This window comes from Hyperolius riggenbachi, chromosome 7 (assembly GCF_040937935.1).
Source record: "Hyperolius riggenbachi isolate aHypRig1 chromosome 7, aHypRig1.pri, whole genome shotgun sequence".
NCBI lineage: Eukaryota > Metazoa > Chordata > Amphibia > Anura > Hyperoliidae > Hyperolius > Hyperolius riggenbachi.
In genome coordinates this window covers 175,854,282-175,869,372 of record NC_090652.1, presented here as the reverse complement: position 1 = coordinate 175,869,372, position 15,091 = coordinate 175,854,282, and the positions used below count along the sequence as shown (strand labels likewise).

The 15,091-nt window shown below is 45.3% G+C and overlaps 1 protein-coding gene across 7 annotated transcripts in view; it reads left to right on the top strand.

Moving 5' to 3' along the window:
- The window catches only part of NAB1 (NGFI-A binding protein 1), a 317,129-nt gene that overhangs the window by 56,235 nt on the left and 245,803 nt on the right, over positions 1-15,091 (top strand). The window contains exons 1-2 of one of the 7 annotated variants that reach the window (XM_068244919.1): positions 3,989-4,110; positions 5,253-5,327. The exons of 1 other annotated variant lie outside the window; for it this stretch is intronic. The gene's annotated coding sequence lies outside the window, so the exon portion shown is untranslated. Of the gene's footprint in view, positions 1-3,988; positions 4,111-5,252; positions 5,366-15,091 lie in introns of those variants that run through there. 5 more of the 7 variants (XM_068244918.1, XM_068244920.1, XM_068244917.1 and 2 more) reach the window with 5 other exon arrangements.

The following is a 15,091-nucleotide window of genomic DNA, read 5'->3' as shown; positions in this document are numbered from 1 at the left end:
ATGAATTGGCTATATGGGATGGAATTTTTGACATGATCAGGATGGTAGCTAGAGTATAGGAGAATGTTGTTAGTTGCTGTGGGTTTCCTATAACCTTTTGTGATGAGTTGTCCCTCCTCCACCAATATTGACAGGTCCAGGAACTCCATTTTTTCCCCACCCCATACTCCTGTAAACCGCATGTTAAAGTTATTAACATTAATCCATTGGACAAAGTTATCAAATTCTCTGTCATTACCATCCCAGATTACTAGGACATCGTCCATGTATCTTAGCCATGACTTAATGGCGTGGCGGTAGGGGTTCGATTCCACCAGGACACATTGTTCTTCCCAGGCGGCCAAAAAAATATTTGCAAACGTAGGGGCTACCGATGTCCCCATCGCCACGCCAGAAGCCTGTCGGTACCAGCAATCCTGAAAAAGAAAGGCATTGTGAGACAATATAAAGTAAAGACATTCACAGATGTATTTGGCCCATTCCCTATCTTTTCCCCTCTTAATCAGGAAATCTTCCAATACCTTGGTTCGTAGTTTTTGTGGGATCCGGGTAAATAAACTCTCTACATCTATGGAAGCTAATTTCAGGCCTTCCCGCCATTGCAAATGGGGGAGTTTCACCAAGACGTCCAAAGTGTCGGCCAGATAAGAGGGAATCTCGGCCAGATAAGGTCTCAAGTGGTATTCCAAAAATTTGGACAAGGGCTCCGTAAGGGAGCCTCTGGCCGACACTATTGGACGCCCCGGTGGTTCCTCCAGATTTTTGTGCACTTTTGGCAGGAAGTACCAAACCGGTCTCCTAGGGAAGGGTGGGAGCAGGTCCTCCCCCAGTTTTTTAGATAGCCATCCAAGTTCAACCCCTCTCCGCAATAGAGTGCGTAGGAGGTCTTTATAATGACAAATCGGGTCCTTTCGTAACCTCTCATAGTACCCATCAGGGCCTTCCAGTTGTCTCTTAGCCTCTCTCACATAGTAGGCATTAGACATCACTACCAGATTCCCCCCTTTGTCTGCTTTTTTGATGGTTATCCTCGGGTTCTCTTTTAACCATTTCAGAGCTTCCATTTCTAATGCCGAAAGATTGGGTTCCACATCCGGATAGACAAGGGCCTTCATATCATCCTGAATCTTAACATCAAACTGTTCAATACCTGAGCCTGGGGTGCTAGTGAATTCCCTTGTTGACTTACAAATTCTAAAGGGCAATCTATCCTCAACCTCCAGAACTGGATGTGTCTCATTCTCGGGATTACCGTACTCTCTTTCCAGAGTGCTTGCAGGTCAGCCAGGGTTTGCAGATCCTGTATTGTTGGAATAAAACCTAGGCCCTCTGTACTAGAATCTGAAGTACCAGGTGTCTGTCTCCATGCATCTTGTTGGACTGCTATATTCAGTCTCCTAATTGCGCAGTACCAGTCCACTTCAAATTTAAAGTTATCAAAGGATGCACTGATAGAGAAATTCAGGCCTTTAAGCAGAAGAGTCATACATCCAGTATGGAGAGTCTCCCCTGAAATGTTAATCACCTGTAGTTGGTCCCTTTCTTTAAAAAGGATCAATTCTTCTTGTAATAACCCCTGCCACGGGTGTGTCTCTTCCACCTGACTTTCTTCTCCTGAGGTTGTCTTTGACTCTCGGTTCCTCCCTCCTCTCCTGATCTTCCGCCTAAAGGGCCACTGCCACCTGCACATTCTTGATCTCCTCCTGTGGGTTTCAGTGTTGGTTTCTTAGGTAGTTTTCTAGGTACTTCCTCTGAACTGGACCCTGATCCTGAATCCGTGGTCCAGTACCCACGGTTCTTCTTGGGTCTCTTTCTACCTCTTGACCCACTGCGTTGTCCCGACTGGCCCCAATTAAAGATCCGACCTTTTTCAAAGTCCTCCTGATCTCTACGGAATTTACGAAGCTTTCGCTCTTTAATATTCTCCTGTATAGGGGCTAGTCTGGCGTCAATCTTCTTAATGATCTCTTGTAGTTGCTGAGGAGTGGTAAGACCTGTCAACTCTTTTTTGCAATCCTCTATTTCTGCTGATGTTTTATTATACTCCAATTCAGTACGGTCCAGGACAATCTTTTGTAACTTCAAAGCGTTGTCCAGTTGCTGTGTTTTCCATAATTTCATGAAATCTCCATCGTCTTGGTATTCAGCTGCTTCGCTGTAGTTCCTAAAACCTCTGGCCGCTATTTGTTTATCTTCATAGCGTTTTAGTGTGGCAACAGTCCAGAAGAGTTTAATCTCCCGTTCTGATATTCTATTAAGTTTTTGTTCTACCACCTTTACTCCAACCGCTTTACTTGCATCCGTACCCTGTGCTGTATCCGTGAGGAAGGTTTTCCAGTCAGTTCTTCCTGCCAACACCGCCGTAGGGCCAGGGTTCACCCCAATCACAGGTGTCCCCAGTGTCCCCGCTCCAGCCGTGTTTGGCTCTTGCATTGGTGCTCAAGGCTCTGAAGTCAGACGTCAGTTCCAAATAAGGAGAAGCAAAGGAGATGAGACTGGCACTCAAGCGACTGGAAGCAGCAGCTGGAATCCGATAACCATTCAACCGTGCTCACACTTCATAGAAGCTCAATATCCCCACAGTAGAACAATAGCAGATCCGGCACAGGTTGCAGTAAACCAGTATTCTTTTATTCCAGCAGGTACATACAAAACAGTGGAAGTAAAGAGGTGGTCGGCCTACCACCTCTTTACTTCCACTGTTTTGTATGTACCTGCTGGAATAAAAGAATACTGGTTTACTGCAACCTGTGCCGGATCTGCTATTGTTCTACTGTGGGGATGTTAACGGTATAACGTGCGATTCAAAGTACATCATCTATGTCATCTCATGCCCGTGTCAGCTTCAGTACGTGGGCAGAACCACCCAACTCGCAAGAAGTAGAATTGGACAACACAAAAGAAACATACTCAATAAGTACCCCCTCTACAGCGTGTCACGCCACTTCACCACCCATCACGACAGCAATCCAGACTTTTTTCGTATCATATTCATCAAATCCATTCCACACAACCGTTCAACTTATTTTGAGCTTTTGAAGTCTGGTGAGATGTATTAGATACAGATACTCAAAACTCAAAACCCTTTCTCCAGATGGTCTTAACGAACAGCTGGAGAAAATCTACTAATTTTTCATACTACAGTCAAAGTCCTTTTTCTCTTTTTATCTCGTCCTCTTTTATTTATTATCATCATGATCAATAGTTTTCATATAAATGCACGTCTCTTCTATCCTGCATACAATAGGATAATATGCATAGATGATATTATTAAGATTTTATTAATTTCTATGTGCTTTTATGTATATCTTTATGTAAGGTTTTATGACTTCTCTTAATGCAATGAGTGAGAGAGAGAGAGAGAGAGAGAGAGAGAGAGAGAGAGAGAGAGAGAGAGAGAGAGAGAGAGAGAGAGAGAGAGAGAGAGAGAGTGTGCGTGCGTGTTTTTAGATTAAATAATCAGGTACAATCAATAATTAATCATGTTAGGGCAGAAACAATCCTGCTACACAGCTCAGTGCCCATTTACATTACTAGACCCTGCCTGTACTTGCCTTTCTACACCAGTAGGTGTCAGCGATGCTCCTCTAATTACCATATTATCAGCTTTTCGTTTGAATTGCCACACAAAGTTTTCTTTTAAATCCAATCCCGTGTACAGGAGCTTGCCCATTATTCATAGATATACGCTTCGGATCCACATTGATTTAATAGTTCACTAGCATGGCCAATTACTACACCCTACCTCCCCTCTTCCCTTTATAAACATGGCCGCTCCAGCATCGGAGGTGCACACACACGTGTGCCCTCAGGCTACGTGATAGGAGGCGAGTCAGTAATCCCCCCCGTGCATACGTAAGCAGGGGGCGTGAGTGTCTTTTCTGCTGCACCGCCCACCTCTCCGGCTCCTTCCTTTCGATGTCGCTCCCCCATCACGCACCACAGGACGCTCCCGCCCACTCCCTACTGCATTGGACGCTTCACCCACCCCTTCCCACACCTCCTCCCTCACTAGCCCGGCCCACCATACGTCACCTATCAAACTATGACCCAATTATCTCCCCTATACGCGGGCTCTTCCACCTGACCAGTACAGAGGTGCCAAGCTCGGTAAATGTGAACCCCCTATTTTTTTTTACAACTTTTGCATTGATTATTCTTGTCGCTCATCTCACTCCCCCTTTTATCTCTCTCTCTCTCTCTCTCATATATATTCCACTCCTAATCAGCTTTTAGCTCAATTTCCCGGGCACACACAGGTTTAACTTTAGCCACGTTGGATTCATATAGATATTGCAGCCGTGTAGTATTCATATATATATATATATATATATATATACATCTATATCTATATTATTATTATTATCATTATTATTTAGTATTTATATAGCGCCGACATATTACGCAGCGCTGTACAGTATATATATATATATATATCTATCTTGTCACTAACTGTCCCTCAAAGGAGCTCACAATCTAATCCCTACCATTGCCATATGTCTATATTATGTAGTGTATGTACTGTAGTCTAGGGCCAATTTTTTTTAGATGGAGCCAATTAACTTATCTGTATGTTTTTGGAATGTGGGAGGAAACCGGAGTGCCCGGAGGAAACCCACGCAGACACGGAGAGAACATACAAACTCTTTGCAGATAGTGCCCTGGCTGGGATTCGAACCAGGGACCCAGCGCTGCAAGGCGAGAGAGCTAACCACTACGCCACCGTGCTGATATATATATATATATATATATATATATATATATATATATATATATATATATATATATATATCTTATGCGTTAGCTGGGCGCATCCTGTAGGTGGCAACAAATCACCAGAGTTACATCTTTCCCTACTATCCATGGCGACCTGGAGGGGGAATAGTAATTAGCGCCACCTGCCGGATGCGCCCGGCTAACGGATAAGTACTATATATATATATATATATATATATATATATATATATATATATATATATATATATATATATATATATATATATATATATATATATATATATATATATATATAATGAGTTTTTCGACTTACCTATATAAAATCTATGTATGTATCTCCCCTATTTTGATCATAAGTCTACATCATCACTCACCACCTAACACATAAGTTACATGCACATGTACTTAGAACTGAATTCCCCTATGTATTTTTCTGTCCTTAAATACCACACATATATAATACCATTACGACACACACAGATATCTGATTTGTGCTTTTCATCTGTCATTTTCAGTGTATTACTCCTGATTGTTTATTGCCTGAAGAAGCGGGATTGTGCCTGCAAAACGCGTTGCCAATTGTTTTAGAAGTATGTGAATAAATGCTTTTCGATTGAAACATGTATAGGTGAGCAAGGTTAATTGTGATCAGAATTTGAACCATTGAGGGGCTACAAAAGTTACAAGGTTAAAAAATGGCACATTCCTATAATAAACACAATAAATTCAACAGAAGTAAAGTGAAAAATATAGCAACTCACTATCTATTTACTGTTGTCGAGTTGGCCCAGGTGCAGCCTCTGTTGTCCTGTCTGACACTTGGCCAGTGAATCTGCCTGTCAACAACCAAATCCAAAGTTAACAAAGTGCATTGTGGTAGGAAATCTGTGGACAAAGGTCAGGCCATCATGACTGTCTCCTCGATAACCAACCGTGTGCATGTACTCTGCTTCCGTGTTGACATGTTGGAAAACCCAAAGTTCAGTTGGTGCCTGTGTCTATATGTGTGTGTCTTTTATTTTCTGGGTGGATGTAAACCATTAACGATTGCATTGATTTAGTTTCAATTGCGTTGAGGTGGACATAGTAGGGGTGGTTCAGCACCTCTGTGGGAAAAGGCACAGGAGACACGAAACGGGAGCCCAGTAGTGCAATACGTCAAAAACACAATAAATGTAGGAAAGTAGAAGGCACTACTCACAAGGGGAGGTTGCTGGGGGCAACCAACCACAGGAAGCAGGTGGAGAGAATGAACCCGACTGCACTCAGGGCGGTCCTAGCCAGAACCGGGGTGATGGTCGCTCTCTTAGTAAAAAAGAAATTGGGACTCCACCAGTGGTGGCTCCACTCGTGGCATGTCACCACCCCCTGGACAGGGTCTGTACAGGGGTAAATTTAGCACAATGAAGGGAAGAGGCGCTCTGGTATCATAAAATCAGCTTAAAACGATAATTAATATGAGGTATCTTACCTCAATGACAAAATCTCTGTAATTTATACAAAAGATTTGTATTTAGCACAGGCAAAGCGTTTCGCGGGTCTCAGCCCGCTTCATCAGGCCAATAGCGATGCCTACAATAGCAACAAGGTCTCCTCATTATCATCATACAGTAAAAAATCCTATTAGCATAATCATAAACATTATTTATCATATCGTATCAGTTCAGGTATATGACCTGACAATGCAAAAATTCCCAAAATATTGTTACTTAATAGAGATATAGATATATAAATTCCCCCTAATAAACCTATAAGTGACTGGTGATATTCTACTAGAAATCAATTACATAGCACAAAACTTCTTGTTTATAATAATAATAATAATTAAAACTTCTTAAAAAAAATTAGTATTTACCATTAATACTAACAAATATAAAGAATAATTTTAGTACTTGTTCCAGTAAGTCATTGCAATTTATTAATATCACTTGTTAAAGAGAAGTAAAAATATTGTCATGCTAGATTTTGAAAACACATTTATTTTGAATGGGGGCCACCATGGGAACATCAGGGGGTTCTGCAGATTTATTGATGATTTATTTTTTGGATGGACAGGTTCAGAGGAGGAGCTGCTGTTGTTCTTCGAGGAGCTCAATAGTGTACATGAAACTTTGAAATTTAAGATGGAATATGATAAAGAGGTTTTGCATTTCCTGGATGTGGAGGTCAGGGTAAGGAATGGTAGCTTTGAAACTGATGTGTATAGAAAGGAGACAGATAAAAATGGCTTTTTATTGGCCACAAGCTGTCACCCGAAGCCCCTCATTGATGGACTTCCTAAGAGTCAATACATCAGGGTGAGAAGAATCACTTCGTCTGATGAGCTTTATCGCAGACAATCGCAGCTCCTCACTAATGATTTTGTAAAACGGGGTTACAATCGCAAGAAATGTGAGGAACTGGCCAGTGAGGTGGGGAGGATGGGAAGAGAAACACTGAGAACTTATAAGGAAAAGATAAATGATGGTGAGAGGGGAGAATTGAATTTTATTACTACTTACTGCCGTGAATCCACCATTTTAAGGGATATGATAGTCAGGTTTTGGCCCATGGTTACTGCGGATCCCCAGTTGTTGTCGGTCTGCAAGGCCACCCCCAGATTTGTGTATAGGAAGGGCAAGTCCCTAAGGGATCATCTCGTTCGGGCCGACATTGGTAGACCGGAGGGGGGGAAACAAATGTTTTTGGGTACCCCTAAAAAGGGTACTTTCCCTTGCTTACATTGTCAACACTGTAATAACATAATTAAAGGGCCTAAGGTCCATCATCCTCGGTCAGGTGAGGGTATATCGCTGAGGGATTATGCCACCTGTGACACAAAAGGTGTTGTTTATTTCATCAAGTGTCCCTGTGGTCTGGCCTATGTGGGACAGACCACGAGGGATATCAAGACCAGAATAAATGAGCACAAAAGTAGCATTAAAAAACCAAAAAAGGTCACAGGGGGTGAGCAAGAGGATCCTAGAAAGGATCCACCACTTGCTAGGCATTTTTTTGAGCAGGGCCACAGTGTGAGTCAATTGCGCTGGCAGGTCCTGGAGGTGGTCCCTAGACATGTTGGTAGAGATCATGTTAGGGAACTGTTAAGGAGGGAGGCCTGGTGGATAGATAGGCTGGGGACGCAGTCGCCAGGGGGCTTAAATGAGGACTTCAGCCTCAGGTGTTTCCTATAGAAGTAGCTGTTCATAAAATGGAGACGTAGGGTTAAATGCAATAGGTATGAGCTCCACCCCCTTATACAAGGTGTGGTCAGGTATGATGAGTGTATAAATGTGTTATTCCTGTGAGGAACTTCGAGCACTTGAGAAAGGGCACCTTGCCCGAAACGTTGTGCTGGTAGTGACATGCTGTGTATACTTGCTGTAACACTTCAATAAATATCATCGTTGGATAAGAATCCGCAGAGGGTCGAGTTCCTTATGGAGATTGTATGGATTGACTGGATTTGAGGAGGATTGGTGACCCTTCTTGCCATAGGAACTCCCCGTGATATTACCATTGCCTGAGGCCCGCAGACACCCCTGTGCATACTGTTAAGTAAAAATATTCAGCATGTAAACTTTGTAAATTTCCTACACAGGTCATATTGAATACATCGCTAATGCTGCCATCTAGTGTCTTTTTACCTAACTGTAATTGTTCTTTTCCCATCAAACTATCTAGTGCTGGCATCCTACAGCACATCTCTATGGAATGATCAAAACAAAAATGGCTCCGGCGGGCGTCCTAGTACGCGATGACGTAATCGCAAAGCTTCTGGTCACGCCCACCTCCTCCAGGCGAGCGCTCTGTTCAGCGGCCGCTGGGGAGATTACAGAAGCTATTTATTGCAGTTCCGCAGAGCCCCTCACAGAGGCTCCCTATGCTAAAGGATTTTTTTCTATTTGGTAAGTCCATTGATTTATATATCTTTAGATCACAAAATGCTCCCCCTGCTGCCCACCTTATATTCTTGAATCCCCACATGTGATTAGACCACATATCGCTCCCCCTACTCCATATAACTTAGTACCATGAATGTTATAGAATTCTTTTATTATGTTAGTGACCAGTCTATTTTTAAGAAACAGCGAGTGCTGTTATCTATAAATGTATGTGTATATGCACAATAGCTGGCCAAGTCTTAATGACCATGTATATGTATATTTATGGATTTAAAATGTATGTATATATATATATATATATATATATATATATATATATATATATATATTATGATGCTATAAACTACAACAATATTTTGCAACTCTGCTATTATTTGATAACCAATATCATTATTAATTATTCTCCTATACTAAATGTGAATGTATTTAGCCGCCACTCCAGCATATCCATATATGTATATAACTCGACACTAAATGACAGTAAAATAGAATATCAGATACCTAATTAGAGAACCATATCCATCTATATATGTGTAAGCGTAAAGATACATCCATAAACAGGTCATATACCTGAACTGATATGATAAACAATGTTTATGATTATGCTAATAGGATTTTTTACTGTATGATAATGAGGAGACCTTGTTGCTATTGTAGGCACTGCTATTGGCCTGATGAAGCGGGCTGAGACCCGTGAAATGCATTGCTTGTGCTAAATAAAAATCTTTTGTATAAATTGCATAGATTTCGTCATTGAGGTATGTGTATATATATATATATATATATATATATATATATATATATATATATATATATATATATATATATATATATATATATATATATATTATATATATTCGTTTTTAAGCTGATTATAGATGCTTTTATGATACCAGGGCGCCTATTTCCTTCATTGTGCGTGGAGGTGGCCTTGGCTGTATGGTGTGTTTTTGTATTAGACATTTGGATGAACAGTGCATGTTCTGTAGGACTGTTTGATACTTTCAGGGTTTGTGGGCTGAAGTGTATGGAGAATGCGTGCGTTAGTGTTGCAAGGTTCTGTACCTAACCATCACACATTGTGGGTTCGAAACTATGTTGGCAAACATTGTATAAACTTACTGTGAACTCTTCAGACCAACATTTCCTCCTCTGGATCCCTGGCTGAAACTTCATAGGGCTCATCCTCGCGTACCTCATGCTCTGTTTCATGGGCATCCAATGGGGGGGGAGGTTGAATCGTAAATGTACCTGTGAACACAACACTGATTAGAAGACTGAATGGATAAGTATACAGCTTCATAGTGCACGGTGGTGGTGCTGTTGGGGCGACATGGGTGGTGAAGGGAGGGCATAGAAGGTATATAGACATGGGAGGTGTATAATGCATAGGCAAACGCAGGGGGGGGGGGATTACAGCTTCCTAGAATCCCCCCCCCCCAGCTGGTGAATAGTCTAGGTACAGGCACAATTTGAAACACAAGAATATTTGCAGGCGTCCTGCTGCTCACAGCACTTCCCCTTTTCCTTCCCTGCTATACTTGACTTTGGATGTAGCAGCAGCGTGTGTACAGTGCATGGAGCAGCAGTGTGTGTGTACAGAGCATGGAGCAGCTCTAGGGAACTTAACAGAATCAAGTATGAGCACAACCCTGTGCCCTGCTGTGTGCACGCATCACTTTCCCCTTCATTATTAATGACAGCAGTCCTCGTTATCTTGATCCAAACTGCTCCTGATCGATTCCGTTGTTGGTTGGTTTGACCGGAAATTGCATTGTGTGTACTCGCCAGTAATCCCCCCCCCCCCCCTTAAAAACCCTGGGTTTGCCCGTGCGTATTTTGATAATACTCACTTTCGGAGTTAGGCTGAGAAGCTTCCTCTTCCTTCGCTACTGCGTCCTCAGGCTGTTCCATGTCAGCGTATGTAGTGCACGCCTCTATCAATTCTTGTACTCGCTGATCTGGAAAAACCTAGTAGAAAGAAAACAATGGTGGCTAACTGGCTAACTCAAACAAGGAGGTGTGCTGTCCACTAAACATCATGACAGGTGGATTGCAAAGGGGATTGTTTTTATGACGATTGTGGAGGGTGATGATTGGAGCTGAAGTGGGGGGGTGGGGGTGGGGCGGTCAATAACTTCATGGGAAAACCAATGTTTGAGACAATGCAGAGGGTGTAAAATGACAGGGTCCAGTATACAGCATAACTCAAGGTGTCAAAACTAACTAAGGCCCGGTTCACATTAGCGGTTGCTATCCGGAATCGCCGTGCCGGAGCCGGACCGCATGCGGACCGGACGAAACGGACGCACGGCATAGCAATGAAAGTCTATGCGACCGTTCACATGCGTCCGTTTCGTCCGGACCGGAGCCGGACCGGATCCGGACTCCGGCGTCCGTTCCAACATGCGCTATTTTTTGGTCCGGCTGGTCCGGCTGACGTATCCGGACCGGAGCCGGAATGTTGCATCCGGCCAATGGAAACCAATGAGAACCGGAGAGCGCACAACACACTGGCTATAAAAACCGGATGTTATACCACACTTCCTATGCTGACTCTATGGTATGGTGGCCATTTTGGATGGGGACCACATGGCACCAGCGTTCACAGAGTGGAGCAGCAGTGACTTCATGCTGGAGCTGTTTGGCAGCAACATGTCTGACGATATGTCTGATAACGAGGGGGTGAGGCCCTACACATCAGAAGACCTCATCCTACAGGTGCAGCAGGTACCAGCCCTGTGGGACAAGGGGGATGCGGACCACAGCAACATCAAAAAATGCAGAGGCCTGTGGAAAAAAATTGCCAAGCTGTATGTGGAGGACTTTGAGCACTTGAGCAAGAGACAGCAAGGCACAGAGGGTATGTTGACTAGAAGTTTTTGGGGGGGCTTGTGGTTTAGCTTGTGATGTATTCCACTTTTGCTATGGATTTGTGTCACCCACGTGTTGCCCACCCACCCGTGGCCCACCCACCTGTTCCCCACCCACCTGTACCCCACCTGTGATGTATCCCACCCACCTGTGATGTATCCCACCCACCTGTACCCCACCTGTGATGTATCCCACCCACCTGTACCCCACCTGTGATGTATCCCACCCACCTGTGATGTCTCCCACCCACCTGTACCCCACCTGTGATGTATCCCACCCACCTGTACCCCACCTGTGATGTATCCCACCCACCTGTGATGTATCCCACCCACCTGTACCCCACCTGTGATGTATCCCACCCACCTGTACCCCACCTGTGATGTATCCCACCCACCTGTGATGTCTCCCACCCACCTGTGTTGTATCCCACCCACCTGTACCCCACCTGTGATGTCTCCCACCCACCTGTGATGTCTCCCACCCACCTGTGATGTATCCCACCCACCTGTACCCCACCTGTGATGTATCCCACCCACCTGTGATGTCTCCCACCCACCTGTACCCCACCTGTGCTGTATCCCACCCACCTGTACCCCACCTGTGATGTATCCCACCCACCTGTACCCCACCTGTGATGTATCCCACCCACCTGTGATGTATCCCACCCACCTGTACCCCACCTGTGATGTATCCCACCCACCTGTACCCCACCTGTGATGTATCCCACCCACCTGTGATGTATCCCACCCACCTGTGATGTCTCCCACCCACCTGTGTTGTATCCCACCCACCTGTACCCCACCTGTGATGTCTCCCACCCACCTGTGATGTCTCCCACCCACCTGTGATGTATCCCACCCACCTGTACCCCACCTGTGATGTCTCCCACCCACCTGTGATGTCTCCCACCCACCTGTGATGTCTCCCACCCACCTGTACCCCACCTGTGATGTATCCCACCCACCTGTACCCCACCTGTGATGTATCCCACCCACCTGTGATGTATCCCACCCACCTGTGATGTCTCCCACCCACCTGTGTTGTATCCCACCCACCTGTACCCCACCTGTGATGTCTCCCACCCACCTGTGATGTCTCCCACCCACCTGTACCCCACCTGTGATGTATCCCACCCACCTGTACCCCACCTGTGATGTATCCCACCCACCTGTGATGTATCCCACCCACCTGTGATGTCTCCCACCCACCTGTGTTGTATCCCACCCACCTGTACCCCACCTGTGCTGTATCCCACCCACCTGTACCCCACCTGTGATGTACCCCACCTGTGCTGTATCCCACCCACCTTTGATGTATCCCACCCACCTGTGATGTCTCCCACCCACCTGCGATGTACCCCACCTGTGCACATAAAACATACACAATGACCAATTATTAAACATCAATTTATTGTAAAAAATTAAGACATTTAAAATCACTTAAAAACTTGAAACTCCAAAATAAACACATTTCAACAAAACATATTAAAAACCAAACATTCACCCTCGTCCTGGTGGTGTGGTAAAATAAAGTCTCAGTTGGTCCCTGTTCCGCAGTGACACTACCCTTGGCCTGGTTGCATACCTCCGCAGGGGCATTAGTGGAAGCACATTCGGGGGTTCCGGAGTCTCTCTTTCCTCCTGCCGCACAAAGTTGTGGAGGATGCATGCTGCCTTCACCACGACAACTGCGTTGCCCGGTTTCAGCAGCATGGGCGTGTGGAACACCCTCCACTTTGACACCAGGATCCCAAATGTGCACTCCACCATTCTCCTTGCACGGCTCAACCGAGCATTGAAGTGTAGCTGGCTGGCATCAAGTCCCCTGTCTGGGTACGGACGCATTACATGGTCGGACAGGGCGAAGGCCTCGTCCCCCACAAACACATAGGGGTAGGCCGGTGCCCTTGTCCCAGGCCAGGGTCTGTCACGGGGGAGACGCAGTCTGCCTTCCTCCATCAGCCGGCAAAGGGTCGTACGCTGGAAAATTCCAGAGTCATTGGAACTACCGTACGACCCCACGTCCACGTACACAAACTTGTAGTCCGCATCTGCCACTGCCATTAGAACAATGCTGAAGTATTTTTTATAGTTGAAATAATGGCTGCCACTCCCCACGGGTTTCTGAATCCGGATGTGTTTCCCATCCAGTGCGCCAACACAATTAGGAAACTTGCACTCGGTCCAGAAGCCCTGGGCGATCTCCTCCCATTTCGTGGTGTCCGGCACAGGCATGTATCTGGCCCTCAGTCGCGTCCAAAGGATCCTCGAAGTCCTCACGACGATGCCTGCCACCGTGCTCTTCCCAATACGAAATGTGACATGTAGCGATGTATATGTTTGTCCAGTTGCGATGTACCTACAAGAGAAATAATCGAAATCAATTTTTCATGTCGTTACAGGAGAAAGGTTCAAGACAAGGTGGCGCAATATACGTGATGCATACGTGAAATGGCTACGGAAGAAAAAACTTGCCGAACGAAGTGGCAGTGGCGGGGGAAAGCGACAAAAAGACTACCAATTTGCCAAGCAATTGTCTTTCATCAATGCAAGCCTGGAACCTAGACTGTAAGTACCACTACTGTGGGCAGGAACTGAGAGCTCATTTTAGCAGACAACTACCATGACTTCGGCCATGTATTGCTATAAACTGGCCTCAATTCCCATGGCTAGCGAACTTTTCTCACAAGCTTTATCAAATGTTTGGTAGAAACGGTTGATAAAGTGTTTGCTAGTGTTTGCTAGCTCTGTGAATTGACGCCACTTGCTGTTTGGCACACCAATAAATATTGTTTTTATCTACAGGACTGAAGACAATTTGGAGCAAGAGGAACCGACCCAGGAGGCACGGTTCAGCAGTGAGGAGAGCTTGGTGGATGATGACGTCGCCGATGTAACCTATGTCCCTGAGGAGAGGAGTAGGAGGAGGGAGTCCTTAGCTATCCCAGCTCTCTCCTTTGATGATGACTTGGGAGAAGAGAGCTTGGATGTTGAGGTTGCAGGACCGAGTGTGGATGAAGCTGCACCTCCACAATCGACCGCTATGGAAGCTCCCGGGGAACAAGAACAAAGTGAGGAGCACCGAGAGACTGCAGCACAACCAGCGCGCAGGGCAACCCCGACACAGGCCAGAGGACGGGAAGATGCTGCCACACCACCAGTGAGGACCACCACACCAGTGAGGCGTCGAGGTACCCTCCCCCCAACAAGGAGAGAGACAGAGTCCGAGATGTCCGGGGCTGTCTCCGGACTTCTCGGGATTCTTCAGAGCCACCAAACTCTCATAACCCGGCAGTTGCAAGATGAGGACAGGGGCCATATCATGGAGCAGTACAAGTCCCACATCACTTCACTGCAATGTGAGCTCGACGCTGTACATGGGCACTACAGGGACGAGCTTAAAATGATGCATGAGATGCACAGAGGAGAAATCGACCAACTGCGTGCGCAGCATCATCAGTCGGTGGGCCAGCTGCAGAACATGATGCAGCAAATGCATCAACAAAGCAAGGAACTACTGAAATTGCAGGCACACCCGTGTTTTCACACAGTGATGTCTCTAATACCATATTTGGAAAAGGTGCCTTCCCAAAACTT